This window comes from Oxyura jamaicensis, chromosome 8 (assembly GCF_011077185.1).
Source record: "Oxyura jamaicensis isolate SHBP4307 breed ruddy duck chromosome 8, BPBGC_Ojam_1.0, whole genome shotgun sequence".
Classification (NCBI taxonomy): Eukaryota; Metazoa; Chordata; class Aves; order Anseriformes; family Anatidae; genus Oxyura; species Oxyura jamaicensis.
Window position 1 is genome coordinate 20,003,077 of NC_048900.1, and position 13,976 is coordinate 20,017,052.

Here is a 13,976-nt window from a genome sequence, read left to right on the forward strand (position 1 = left end):
CGGATCAGTATGACACCGAGTAAATGGTATGTCTTATTTGAAGAAACAATTAACAGTAAGCTGTAGGAATAGTCTGTCTTTGCAGGTTTACACAGAGTAATAGCTTTTGATAGGCAGAAATAGGGAGAAGTCCTGTCTTTATGCTGTGATCATATTGAGCTACTTATATCAGTTCTCAGCTGTTAAAAATGAGTGCCTTAGGCAATGTGGTGGTGATGGCTGATGGGAAAGACACCATGCAATTACGGGCCCTTGTAGAGTGAATAATGGGCAAGCTGAAGGACAGCTAGATTTGAGCAGGGGGAGGGAGGAAATCAATAATTTGGTGGCATGGTAGGTAGAAAATTAATGAGCTGAGGGGGGAAGCAGTTACATGTTTGGTAGGGAAGCTGATGGAGGCAGAAAGAGGTGCCACAGAGTATTTTTTGGAGTGTACACACTTTAGTAGCTCTAAGATGCAAGGCCCTTCTGTCTGAGCAGATATGTAAGAGCACTGGCTGGTTATTTTTTTCCCCAGTAAGGATATTAATCTGGATGGCTGGTGACTGTTATGTGAAAAGCAAACCTATTGCTGCTTTATTTCTGAAATTATTTTTGTGTCATGTTTTCCATTAGTATTGGAGCAGCTCTGAGTTTCATATAGGCATTGTCTTCTGCTATATTTATCTCTCTTTAACTTTCTAAAGCTTAAATCAATTTAAGCAGTCAGTAATCATCAATTCAGAATGTTTCATCCATCTGCCAACATTACTGTGACCCTTACAATAACTATTCTATCTCTCTCTTAATTTGTCATCAGGAGTCAGAACTGAATTATGCAGCATATGTATTAGTTTAAATAGTATTTAAGAAACACAAATTGTGTTTGTTTGTTCCAGATATCTGACTTGTCAGCTTCTAGAATAACTTTTCAGGTTATAAATACAGCCGGCAGCTCTACATATAAACTCTCTGTGCATATTCACTTTGCAAATGATTAAAAGCTTGCACCTTTGAAATGTATTACATCTGTCCAATGGCTGCTAGAATAAAGTCAACTATATTAATTATTTTTGTAGATTAATTAAAAACAAAGAGATGCTTTACCTCATGCACACATACAGACTTTTTCTACTTTGAAAGCACAGATATTTTTGCTTATTTTAAAAAATATGCATTCTGCTGTTGGAGTAATTTTCCCTTTTACTTTTAAAGGAAGCTGCCTTTAAAGAGGCAAATGGCATTGCAAAAGCTGTCCAGCATCGAGACAGATCACTGCTGAAGAGCTCAAGTGGAAAACTGAATTATAGTCTGAGTTAGGAGATGCTCCATGATATATTTGTTACTCTCTTCCTGTAAAACTCATGAAAACATTAAGCCTGAGGGAGAGATCATCTTAGTCTTGCTTCCACTGGCTCTAGAAGAGATTGTTTTATTTTTACTTTACTGCACCTAACCCTAAAAGAAGGAGAAAACCACTATTGATCACAGAGAGTCAGGTATGGTCAGATGCTGTCTAAATCCTCATGTAGCAACCCTCTCTGTCTTAACCAGCAATATCCCTTTTTACCTCTTACAGTACAGGAGTTCACAGTGATGCTGCAAATTCTGAAGCATTCACATAAAATGCAACATTTTGAAACCCAGACAAAGGCCAGAGCTGTACAAACAAGTTGCATGAAGCCTAGTTAATGACAGCTGTAGTTGGCAGTTTGCTATAAATGTCTCAGTGACATTACAGGAAGACCTCAAATCTCCTGATTCTTCCCCAAATGCCTTTGCTTTTTTTTCATTCTATAGCAATATTGCTGGTCCTCCAGTCTTGTCCTTTCATCTTAATCTAGGAAGATTTCTGTTGAGGCTTGGATGCATCTTTGCTCTTGAGAAGTCTCAGGGAGCTCACGGTATTGCATATAAACCAAGAGACTCTGTGAAAATAAGATTGAGGACCAGATGCTACAGCATGATTCCTCTATTTCCTCCAGTACCACATGAGGCGAGTACTGCAGTGTTCCCATTCCTGCAGCCCCCAGCTCAGTGAAACAGCTCTGAGTACAGATACACTCAAATAAATGCTTTCCTCCCTACCTCCCTACTGGGTGCAACAGTACTGCTCAGAGGACACCAACCCTAAAGCTATGCAGCGTTAATCAATATGTTTGTGTGAAGAGGGATTTTTTTTCTGAATGAAGTTTAAAAAATGTATTTGTTATTCCATTTCTGCAGCACTACCAGAGCTCCAGTTTTCCTTTCCCCTTTGTTTGAAACACAACTAAATCATTTTCTGGCATTAGCTCCCACAGATGGCAGACAGGCACCCCAAAGGAATATATAGCAACACTGGTTTCCTAGAAAAGGTTCATACATACAACTGTAACTCATATAATGCAACTAAAACAAATTTTAGAAAAACTCAGAGAAATAAAATATATTTCTGCCTATAAATACTTATTTCTTCTAGTGATACTTTGTATTTTGCTTCAGTGAAAAGCATTGATACTAGTGCCAAATACACCAAATATTTCCATTTCAAGATAACAGCATTGCTCCTGTTGGCTTTCGTAGCAGAGATTCTGAACTAAAATACTAAAATATTGTAGGCTGGTCTTTTAGCATTGTCAAAACAACTGTTACTAAAAAAATGAGTTTTGCCTGTGTGTCGTCAGAACTTTCTAAGGAGAAATGCTGCCAACTGAAAGCTAACATGAAAAGTCCTGTATTAATCTTGAATACAAATTTAACTAATTAACACATGAGAACTAATGACTTAGATCCAAGGACAAGCATGGGATATACCATACACTTAAATGTTAGTTGCTGTATTTTTATTTTTTTAATGTCATCTCTGCATTTATTTTGGAAATAATTTGATGTTTGTAGGTGTAAAAGATATTGGAAATGTGGATAGTTTGATCCACAATATTTGTGGTTATTCCAAGTGGAATTTCAGATTGTAAGAACTAAAACATTTGTAACTTACTAGCTTTCTCCATTTTCCTTGGATGAAAAAAAATAAAACAGCCAAACATTTCTCACATATTTAAATAAATTCTGGCCCAGTATAAGCAAGGTTTCAGTGGTGATCTCTATATCAAATTTATAAAAGGCATTGGAATCCTTGATAATAAGCCTTTCCCTGGTCTTCTGGAGCTGGAGAGTGCTAAATTTTGATAAAATTTTATTATTTGTCTGTAGAAGCATGACTTGTACCAAATTTAGGCTAATGTTCAGCAAATGTCAGTGTGAGTTTAGCACGGGCTCATAAAAGCAGCTTCCAATTGTACTGCCTCGGGAAGGACTGGAATTTGTTTCCTGCAGCAAGCAGTGAGAGCACTGCTATTTTAATTTCTGTACCAGAAAGCTCAGTTTAGTTGTCTAAATTATTGGAGCATGTTGTCTCAGAGCACAAAGGAGACTATTTGATTTATAAATGAAAGCTGGCAAGCTAAGGAGATACTGACAGAAACTCTTGCTGTAGTTATCATGGAATGTGACATTCTTGCATCCAGTATGTATTTTTTGGAAACGAATGTAGGGCAAAATCCCACATGATTATGTAGGCTGAAAGCATTTTTTAAATATCATTAACAAAAAAAGTGGATGAAGTGGAACTGATTGACATAATTTATTTAACTTCTCCAAAGCTTTTGACAATACTTCTACCCAGAGGCTACTGAATGAAACATAATTTTAGGGAAGCACCAAAAAACATTATGAGTTTAGAAGTGAGAAAGAAGACATGACAACTGTCTGAAGGATGTCTTGTCAACAAGTTAGTGCACAGAGTGGCCGCTACATTGATCAAAGAAAGAGCGCAAATCAGAAAACTAGAGCAGCTCTCTGACTATGGAAATGAAGTCTGAGAATGAATAGGGATATTGTCAAGAGCAGCATGTAATGTAGCTGTGGAGTGTGGCTATGGAGTGTGGCTGAAACCCACTTACTTGCAGGAGAAAGATGAAAAAACAAAACAAACAACAACAACAACAACAAAAACGGAAATGAAGCCAGCTCAATGGTTCCTTCTAAATATGATTTCTTAACTTTCTTTGGCTGTCATTTGAGCTAAGTGAATTAAAGAACACCTGAAACTCTAGCACTTGAGATCTAATACCGTAGTATTGATAGGTTCTTGAGATATTGCTAATGTATTCCAAAAACACACCAAATAACCTATACTGAACATTTATACCTTAAAAACTGCTATAACTGGTTTTGATGAGCTTGCTTTTGCAATATGTCAGGTCCAAGTTCACGGAAGGTGCATCTCTTCCTTTCAGCACTCACCATTGTTGTAGTCCTGACTTGAATTCAAATGGCGACTAGAAATGCTAGTTATTTGGAACATTTAAAAATTATCTATTACTTTTGATTTACCTTTATATAACGATTTTTTTAAATTCATGTTTGTCTTTCCTTCCTTGTTAAAAATGTAGTATTAATAGAAATATTATTAAAACCATCCATGTTATCAAGAAAGAGTGAATGTCATAGGCTCTGGCATGCTTATGGACCCCGAAAAACAGGATAGATAGATTTGTATTCAGGAGAGACTTTAGGAGAAATTCTTGATTTGATTGTATTTTGTATTTCTAAACACTTGATGAACAGCTTCCATACAATTATGGCTAAGAATTAATGTTTGTGTTAACAATTAAAAAATACTTCAGTATAAGCTCATGGAAACTCTGTAAAAGCAACTCCAAGTGTAAATGGGTATTCTTACATGCTTCTTAGATGCAGAAGATATATAAGAAATGAGATGACAAATTTGTATAAGCCAAATTATAAATTAGCTATAGCTTGTATTGTCAAGATATTTTGAAAAGTAGAAATGTGAATTGGTACAAGCAATTTAGACTTTATTTCAAAAACATGCAGTGGTGAAGGTAATGTTAAGATGCAATTTACAAGCTTAGTATTAAGCTGTGTGACAGTTTCAATTCATCTGATACTAGGCTTACAGGCATGAAACAAATGACATTCAAAAAAATTAAGATTACTTTTGCAGTGAAATTGCTTAAAATGGAAAAAAGAAGTGTGAGAACACATTCTGTTTGTTTGCTTACAAAAGGCATTATCTGGGGGGATTTTAGGTTCTCATTTTTCTTTACATGGTTTAAGCTAAATTGAAATAGAAAACAAAGTATTTTAAATAGTCCTCTCTTTTCTATAACTTTTTAAAAGAAGTTCTAGCTAGGCTGACTTGGATAATCTGATATTAAAGGCTTTTTAAATTAAAAATAATTTCATATGACCTTATCCTGAACCTTTTTCATTAACTGAGTTTTCTGGCATTCTTTGGGTACCCATCCCCTTTTGAGTGTTACGTTGTAAGGCACTGCACAGTGCAGATAGTCAAATTCAGTCAGTGGGTCTCACCAGCAATATCCTACTACAATAGTTAGTAATCATTAATATAATTCTAGTTCCCTCCTTTTGCATATAATAAATATTTCTAAATCTTATAACTTTTTACATTGAATATTATATAAAACATTGTAAATTACTTTTTCATTCTAATGGCCACAGCCCTCTCCAATGAATATCTAAGCAGCATCAATACTTGACTCACTCTGAAAGAAGACTTGTGATAATTTGTAGAGCAAAGACAAGATTTTCAAAGTCTTCAAGACAGTTTAGATACTAGTTCTTAAAACCAGTTTTCAAAATGTAAAGTTGAAGCAATAGTTCTCTGTACTTGTAACAATATCCAACTTTAGCCTGTTAGAGAGGAAAATTGTCACATCCTGTGATGAAATGTCTTCAGGCTTTGCCGAGGTTTTGTTTCTGGCTGCCTTCCTTTATTACGTGTTTCCACACAACTTGTTTTCCTATTCTCCTTCAGAAAATTCAGATGGAACAAAAAACCTAAAACTGACAGCAGGATGGGCATATTATCCTCTGAGTGAGAATGACATCCTCATCCAATGGATGTTTCCAGTTACTGGAAACATTCAGGTAACACAAATCAATTATTTCTTCCCTGTCTGTACTTCTGTATTATGAACATGTTATGAAACTTAAATGACATACTTCAATGCTCATCTGTAGACGGTCTTTTTGGCCACCCAGTGACTAGATTTGCTCAGAACAAAATTAGTGACAAAGCTCCTTTTGACAACAGTGGGAAAGCACAAGATCAATTTTATGTATTTTTGAGGACATACACATTTCATTTTCTCTTTCTGGAATTGCACTGATGAAAACAAATTGTTCTGTATCATTATTTTTTTTATATGACAAACATAGAATAGGAATTGCATACATCACATTTTATTATTATTGTTTTGTCCTGTATGCGTAATCCATCTCAAAAAGATGCTGTTTTACTAAACATTACTGCAAACAGTAGAAGGATCTACTGAAGCAAAACAGTAATGTAAAAGAATGAAAGAAGATACATTTGCTTGTAAAGTGTACCACTTTCCCTTTTGACTTTTCCTCAATCTTTGTTTCTATGATACAAAACATTTGACTCATAAATAATAAGAGTGTAAGGTGATACATTTTCCTCATTTACCCTTCTTAGAAGTGTGTTGTTGCAAACAAATAAGGGTTAGATGTTCATGTTGTATCAACTGTTCAGCAGAGAGCTTCAAAACCCAGTCATAGATTCATGGGTGAGATTATAGTACTGATCCCTGCCCTTATAAACTGATAAAAATTTGCATTATTTTATATTTACTTGACTGGGAAACCAAATAGCTGACAATAAAAATCCGCAAATAAAAGGAGGCAAACAAGCTTCAGGATTATTAAATTGCCTTCAAGAAAAGTATTGACAACTGTATGAAATGAGTAGCACTAAGTATGCAGAAGCAGGCCTTCGGAAAAAGAACTTAGATTAATAAATTTTAAGGCTGGAAAGGGGGACTGAAATCACTTAACATGTCTTTTTGGGGTAATGTAGACAAAAAATACCTTGCCAATAGTGTGTGCATAAAACTCACAACTGCTGTTTTGAGCTCTAAGTTTGATTCCTAGAGTAATATCTAGTGTTGATTTAAACGACTGGGAGTAATACAGTATATTTGCCTATGTAAAACTTGGTTATCTAAATTTTAGCCCACATTATTTTGCTTCAGCTTTCCTTCAGCTTTGCTTCAGGCTCCCGACAAGCAGAGTTGTAAACAATGATCTGGTCTCAAACATATACTGTGAAAAGCTGATGCCTGCACAAGCCAGCAGTGATACCACAAAACTGAGGCAATCTAGCCACTTCTTTCTTAAGACAGAGCAGTGGCAGATGCTTATGATCCCAGCACCTGCACTAACAGGCAGTTGTTGAATTAAAATTCTTTGCTTTTACTGTGAATTTCTTTACGTATGTAGCTGTGCAGTAAAAGCCTTCCAGTCAGCAATTCTGAAGTCTGTTGCAGCACCTTGAATCTGTGGGACATGATGTGAATACAGTCCTCTGAGTTTTCATTGCTTGTTTTTCGTAAGAGCAACATGGAACTTCTAAAATCAAACTATTAATTGGTTTCATTCTCTCTCTCTCTCTCTCTCTTTTTTTTTTTTTTTTTTGTACTTATGAAATTACAGTCCAGTAAATAAGTTATGAAAAGCTGTTTCTGACAACTGTACTTAATTCTGAAAATAATGGTCATGATGTTTGTCCCTGGCTAAAACACCACGAGAGATGATGATGGAGAAGTTCCCCTGGTTTTACTCTTTCTGTTTGGGACTTGTTTGTTACATTAAATACAAATTTTCAGTATAAAGTATACCACAGCGTTCAATCTACAGAGTAAACAACACACTGGAAAACATGGTGTTCTACAACAAAGCTGTTGCATATCTGAGTTATTTTTCCAAAAGAAAACAAATTCAAGTAGAAGGGTATCTTTGTGCAATTAACCTCGTGTAGCAGTGAAATTTGTAAGTTCATTGTCTTTTCCTGGGGGAGGGTGGTGTGGGAAGTGTCAGATCATTACATGTAGGTGTTCAAGTGTTTGGGAAGGCATTGCTGCAGGGACAAAGTAGTGACTGCATCCCATATGATCATTACTGCCACGGAGGAAAGAGTACAAGTTTTTCTTTTTAGCTTGGGCTGTAGTGATCTAGCTCCCAGTTATTTTTGAAAGTCACTGTTCTAGCTTCCAGAAGGCTCTCATCTGATTCCAGTGGTGCTGAGACTAGTCTATAATGTAAAAGAGGAAAAGGCACTTAGAGGCAGATTGTAATTATTTCTAGAGTTTATCCTGTATTAAAATTACACCAGAGGGGTATGGGGACTGACTAATTACAAATCCCCTGTCAAAGGAAAGTCTGTGTTGCCCAGTCTACACCAAACAAACTCATTCCCATTAATAGCCCTCCTCTGTGTCTTGAGATGATGTCAAAATCCCCCTTCTTCCAGTGTGGAAAGCAAGACTGTATGGAGAGCCCCTTTATATACATTGGCTGTGCAAGTAATTGATTTTGCACGCCAGCTAATTTTTAACAGATTGACTGATGTGAACTAAAGCACTCTTTTGCCTCATATAGTAAGGATCTTGGACACTTTCCTATGATTTATTTTGCAGGTTTCCTGCACACTCTCCTCTCAGAGCTATATCGCTTTTGTAAATACATAAATCATAAATAATCACTGAGGTAGAGAGTGACTCTCTACATACTTATGCCCCATCCTTATTCCAGTGAAAAACTTGTTATTGCAAGCTTTTATCCCTACTTAAGACTTCATTTGTCCTTTTTTATCCTCAAGCCAAATCATGCACTAGATGAGGATTAGATTTAGGTCTAGTTTCAAGCCTCAAATATTAATCATTTTCTAGTAAATCTTTTTCTAGGGCACATTTATTTTTATTGTTTTAATATCAGCAAAGTTCACCATATTTGTGCAATTCATGGGGAAAAAAAAAAAAAGGAATTTTATAATTTTGCTTGAACTTTCCTCATTGTAAAAAGAGCAAGCATCACTTGTTTAAAACTCAAAGACTAATTAATATTTGCAAAGTATATTATCAGAATGCGTTGATAACAAACTGTTGTGCATCCTTAACAAGAAGCTATCAAATTCCCTTGGAATCACAGCTAATTGTAAAACTAAGGGTTTGAGTAGAGACATCTTTCCAAGAAATACCAACATGGTTTCTGGTACAAAGTCATAACCTAAACTATGAAGGAATATCCAGATCTGTTTAAGTTATTCTGTATTAAATGTAGGGATTTTTTAAGGGGTGGTCTCCTGCCTGCGGGTCAAGGGTATAACAGTTCTCAGAATCAAACTGATTTCAGAATTCACACAGCTCCTGGCCCTCTTTCTAAAGTACAAGAGATATGAGAGAACATGAATTACATAGATGAAGAAAAGGTTCTGTTCGCAGTACAGGAATTGAACTCATACTCTTGTACCCCATGAACAGGGTCAGAGATGGAAGCTGAAGTACCCACAAAACCTTTAATAACCATTACAGCAGACATAGCCTGAAGGAGAGCAGAGAACTGTGATAATGTTCTAAACAAAGCAAAACAAAACACAAACACAGAAATGATATTCTGGGTATAAGCGAAATAGGTAGAATCTGTATAGCAAATTTTGTGGGTAAGACTTGGGATATTTGAGAATTACTGAAGCTTTTTTTTTCAGTGTTATAGACTGATAAATTTAATAAGCAACTTGAATAAAAACTGTATTGCCCACATTGTGGGTTCCCTCTCTGTAAGTACTCTGCACTTATATACAAGTCTGTTCTTTTCAAGTAGAGAAGACTGAAAGAACACAGAAGGCAGGACATGGCAGGAAACTAGTGAAAAGAGTATTTTTAAATTGCCTAATTGGCATCTTGCAGTGGCAGGAGAGGGAGATGACATTGGCATTACAAAAAGTGTATTATTACCAAAACACAGTGGATGGTAGAATGCAGGAAAAGACCTGAGATGTTAGGTAGGGCAGAGAATTTTGCATTGAGGTCATTTTGACATTGTGGTCAAAAGTGGGAGGAGAAATCCAGTGGAGGACATAAAGAAAATATGTTAAGATCTGCCTAAAAATATTTTTAACAAAATGGATCAAGGGGTCATATGTATGAAAAATTCTTGATATATAACAGACTGATTATAACAGGTTGTGGTGAAAAGATGCCACATTTTATACATTCAGATCTCTATTTGCTATGTCATGGCTGGCATGAATGTCCGTGTTGTTGAGTTATTGGCGTAAGAAGCGATTAACCATCATGAATGGAAACAACAGTTCTTCCTTCACAAAAGTAATACACATATTACAATGATAACTGTGATTGCAGTGCTCCAGTGATGTTTTATGAAGTTTGTCTTCCCGTTTTATTATTTAAGTACCTTACTGAATTGCAGAATTTGGCATGGTGACAACAAAGTGAACAGATAGTTCTATTCACTGGCCATTAAAGAAACAAATTTCAGTCATGTTCACATGGGATGGTACAAATGCCAGCTCAGGGAATAGGAAGGATGATAATTGTGCTGGAGTATAAAGGAAACGTATGCTTAGTTATAGTACTCACAAGAGATTCTTTGCCAAGAAATTTAGCTAATGTCTATGTGACACAAGGCAATGCTGTGCAGAGATGTAGGTGCCAACTCCAAATGATGTAACTGCAGTTACCAGGAGCAAAACAGACGTATTGGTGGTTACCTGAGGTAGCTATCAGTGAATTTAGGAAGTGGGGTATATTACTTCAGTGAAGTGCTGTGTTAATGCAATAGCGGTGTTTCCTAACTCTGAAGTATTTCATACAGTTCTTGAATGTACTGTTTGGTAGTTGTTCCTTAGTTGCATTAGAAAAAAAATATCTTTGAAAGAGGAAGCATTCAAACAAATATTCTGCACAGGGAAAGATGTATTAGGGGAAGGCTACAGTTCTGACGCGAGTCCTGTCTCGTGTGTTGTGTCCCCTGATTCAGATACTGGAGGAGTAGCTTTTCAGCTTTCTCAGTTCTTCACCATCACTGCAGCTGCATCTAACCATGTCTTCTGCTGAACCTAAATGCTGAAATAAGACTCCAGAATGCTAGAGAAAAATGCCACAGTCGTCCAGAAAATAACTGTATCAGACTTTCTATTGATAGTCTGAGCTTCTCCTCCATTTTGACACTTCAATGGCTTCCATCGTTACAGTACCTGAGCATTCACAGCTATTAATAAGTTTATCTTTATGATGTATGAAAGATAAGAAAGGGAAATCTTTCATGTCTCCTCTCTTTTTCAAGTAGTGAATCTACAGGAAAGGAAGAACATGAGCAAATGCTGGAACAATTGTAGGGTAATACTAGCTGTCAATTCAGTTTCATTTCACCCATTTGAATCCAAACTGAGTGTGGTTGATATCAGAACAAATATTCAGTTGCCTAGTGCATACAGAAATCAAAATATTTCACAGAAGCTAATGCTACCAACTTATGATTCATGAAATAAAGAAGTTAAATAGAAGAATTGTAGGGCTCAAGCCACCTAATGTAGTTACATTATAACAGGATTGTGAGTGAGAACTTGTTAGGGAGATAATTCTGTAGGTGTAGCAACATGCATAAACTGATATCCAAAATTCTTCCATCAATCAAATGTCAGCAATGGGTTTTGCCATAAAATCAGGAATTCATTGAATATAAATTTTTCACTGGGAAGATCCAGCAGTGGTAATCAGAGCTCAAAATCACTAATTCAACTTTTGGTAGTAAAGTATATTTTAACATTTACAGAAAAGCGTGGCTGAAATGGAGCTTTGGATCTTCTGTGGGATCATCACAAAATTAGATGTGTTTTAATATAGGAAAATTTGCTCACAGATGCCAGGTATTCCTGATCCAATGCAAAAGGACTTCCCAGAGACAAAGTACTTTTTCCATTTCTTCTTTGATTTCTTAATATGAGGCTCCTTTAAATCTGAAAAATTAATTTTCTTTAAGCCTCGTTTTAACTACAAACAGGAAATTAGAAGCAAATATTCACCCAAAGGACACAGTTTAATTACCTTAAGATGAACAGTTTAAAATGGCTTGAAGAATATATAGAGCATGATATTTTAAATATCTCTTACAGTTCATTTCTCTGCGTGATAACTTGGCTTAATTACTTAGATTTAGTTTTACATCTGTAAAACCAACCCAGTTAATTTTAAACATATCAGCTTTCACAGTGCCAGAAATGGATAAAATCTGGGGCAGCGTGGCTGTCAAAAAAAAAATAAAAAAAAAAGCACTGCCTCTCTCTTGTGTTCCTGAATCAGTCTGGACCACAGCTAACTCTGGAGACAGACTTTTCAAAGTTTATTTCTTTTTTTCAAAGTCTACTTTGTTGAAGCTACCAGGGGTCACAGGGTGTAGGGCAAGATTTCAGAAAGCGTGTATTTATTTAAATCATTATGCTTCCAAAGTTAGAAAAGAACAGAGTGCTGCACCAATGTTGTGCCCCTCAGCAAAGAATTTCCACTCTCGAGGTTTTTCTGCATACTTGAGCATACACAGATGGCAAGTTTCCAAGCTTGGTCATTCTCTGGCAGACATTAGTATTTCTGGTATACTGAACTTGCTGACATAAATCATATAATCAGAGGCTGAAAATATTTTGAACCTTGTGAAGTGTATGTGGAGCACATGCTTCCACATGTGCACAAATTACTAATTTCTCCCATACACAATGTGCATATGTTTATAAATGGTTTGCTTAGGCACATTTCTACATACATTTCATTTATATACGTTCCTTGGTATGGTCTTCAAATATCTCACAAAGCAGTAATACTTGAAGAGTGCTGAGACTCAATGTAAAACCCAGCAGTGATGACAGCATGCTCTAGTTCATGCATGACAATCATGCTCTAGTTCAGCAGTTCCACGGAAAACAGATACAGAGAGAGGCTTGCACTTGTGTCCTGTTTTTTCTTCACAAGTGCTACCAGACATAGGAGAGACACAGACCCTTAATTTGCAATGCCAGCTAGGTGACTATCCATGTATGCTGAGATCTGGTTACCTGTTCCAGGCTTCAACTTCTGTTTCATTGCTCTGAATCAGCAAAAAAATAAGAATGAAAGTGATTGTAATTATTTGTCCCACATCTCATTTTCCCTGCATAGAAATGTTTCTTGGGATTATATAAGCATATGCATTCATAGAGCCAGATAAAGATTTGGGAACTACACAGCAAAACACAGAAAACTCCCAAATTACAAGCAAAACCTATGATCTTGAGGGTCCCACAAAGAGCTACCTGTGTTCTTTGATTTGAAAAGTTCCTAAAACATTGTGAAGTTTGGCTTATGCTGACCCTCTGACCTGATTTCTTCTTCCCACCCCCAGCTGATCGTGCCCAAGAAACCAGAAGTACCCTGAAAAGCCAGTGTAGCAGTCACGTTGAAAGCACATCTAACATGTTCCTGCAAGACTGCACTCATGACTGCTGTATTTTTAGAACAATTGAGAGATAATTGAGAATATATTGGTAGACAATCAGTGGGAAACCTCAACTCAGTGCCCTCTACAAAGCACAGCAAGTTCAAACTCACATTTATGACTTGTGGGGAGAAGGGTTATGCTCAGATATGGACAAGGCTAGGTTCAAGTGAAACTATCCCTGCCAAATTTGTATTACTTTGCTGCCAAAAATGCAAGATACAAGGCATCAGATGGCATATAAAGTGGCATATAAATGAGATCCTGAGCCTCTGGTGGAGAAGTGAGAGCATGTGGGGGAGGTGGTGGCTAACAGTCTCTATTCCTGGAAATATTTCAGGGAAGGGAGTGTGGGAATTTTATTTTTACTTTACCTTTTAAGGATTATTTAGTGCAATACTGCATGAAGGAGAGCAAGCACCACTACCACAAAAATGAGAGCAGCGAGTCAGTCTGCTTTTTGGCAAAAGAGATGCAAGTGCCTTCACTGAGGAGAAGATTCACAGAGCTGGGTGGAAGTTCAGATCATGCCTTTGCTTACCATTTGCTATCAATAAGATCTGGATTGACCCTGAGAGTTGCTGGCAGGACTTCAGGACCCACGTTTCTTGGAGGGA

General features: G+C 36.5%; 1 protein-coding gene and 1 long non-coding RNA gene across 2 annotated transcripts in view; one reads left to right on the forward strand and one right to left on the reverse strand.

The window, feature by feature from the left end:
* Positions 1-7,588, forward strand: part of LOC118170774 — a 45,268-nt gene extending 37,680 nt beyond the window's left edge. The window contains exons 2-3 of the long non-coding RNA XR_004752878.1: positions 5,828-5,940; positions 7,551-7,588. This is a non-coding gene — a long non-coding RNA (uncharacterized LOC118170774). The remainder of the gene's footprint in view (positions 1-5,827; positions 5,941-7,550) is intronic.
* AK5 (adenylate kinase 5) overlaps positions 1-13,976 on the reverse strand; it is a 93,749-nt gene that overhangs the window by 53,587 nt on the left and 26,186 nt on the right. The window lies entirely within an intron of this gene.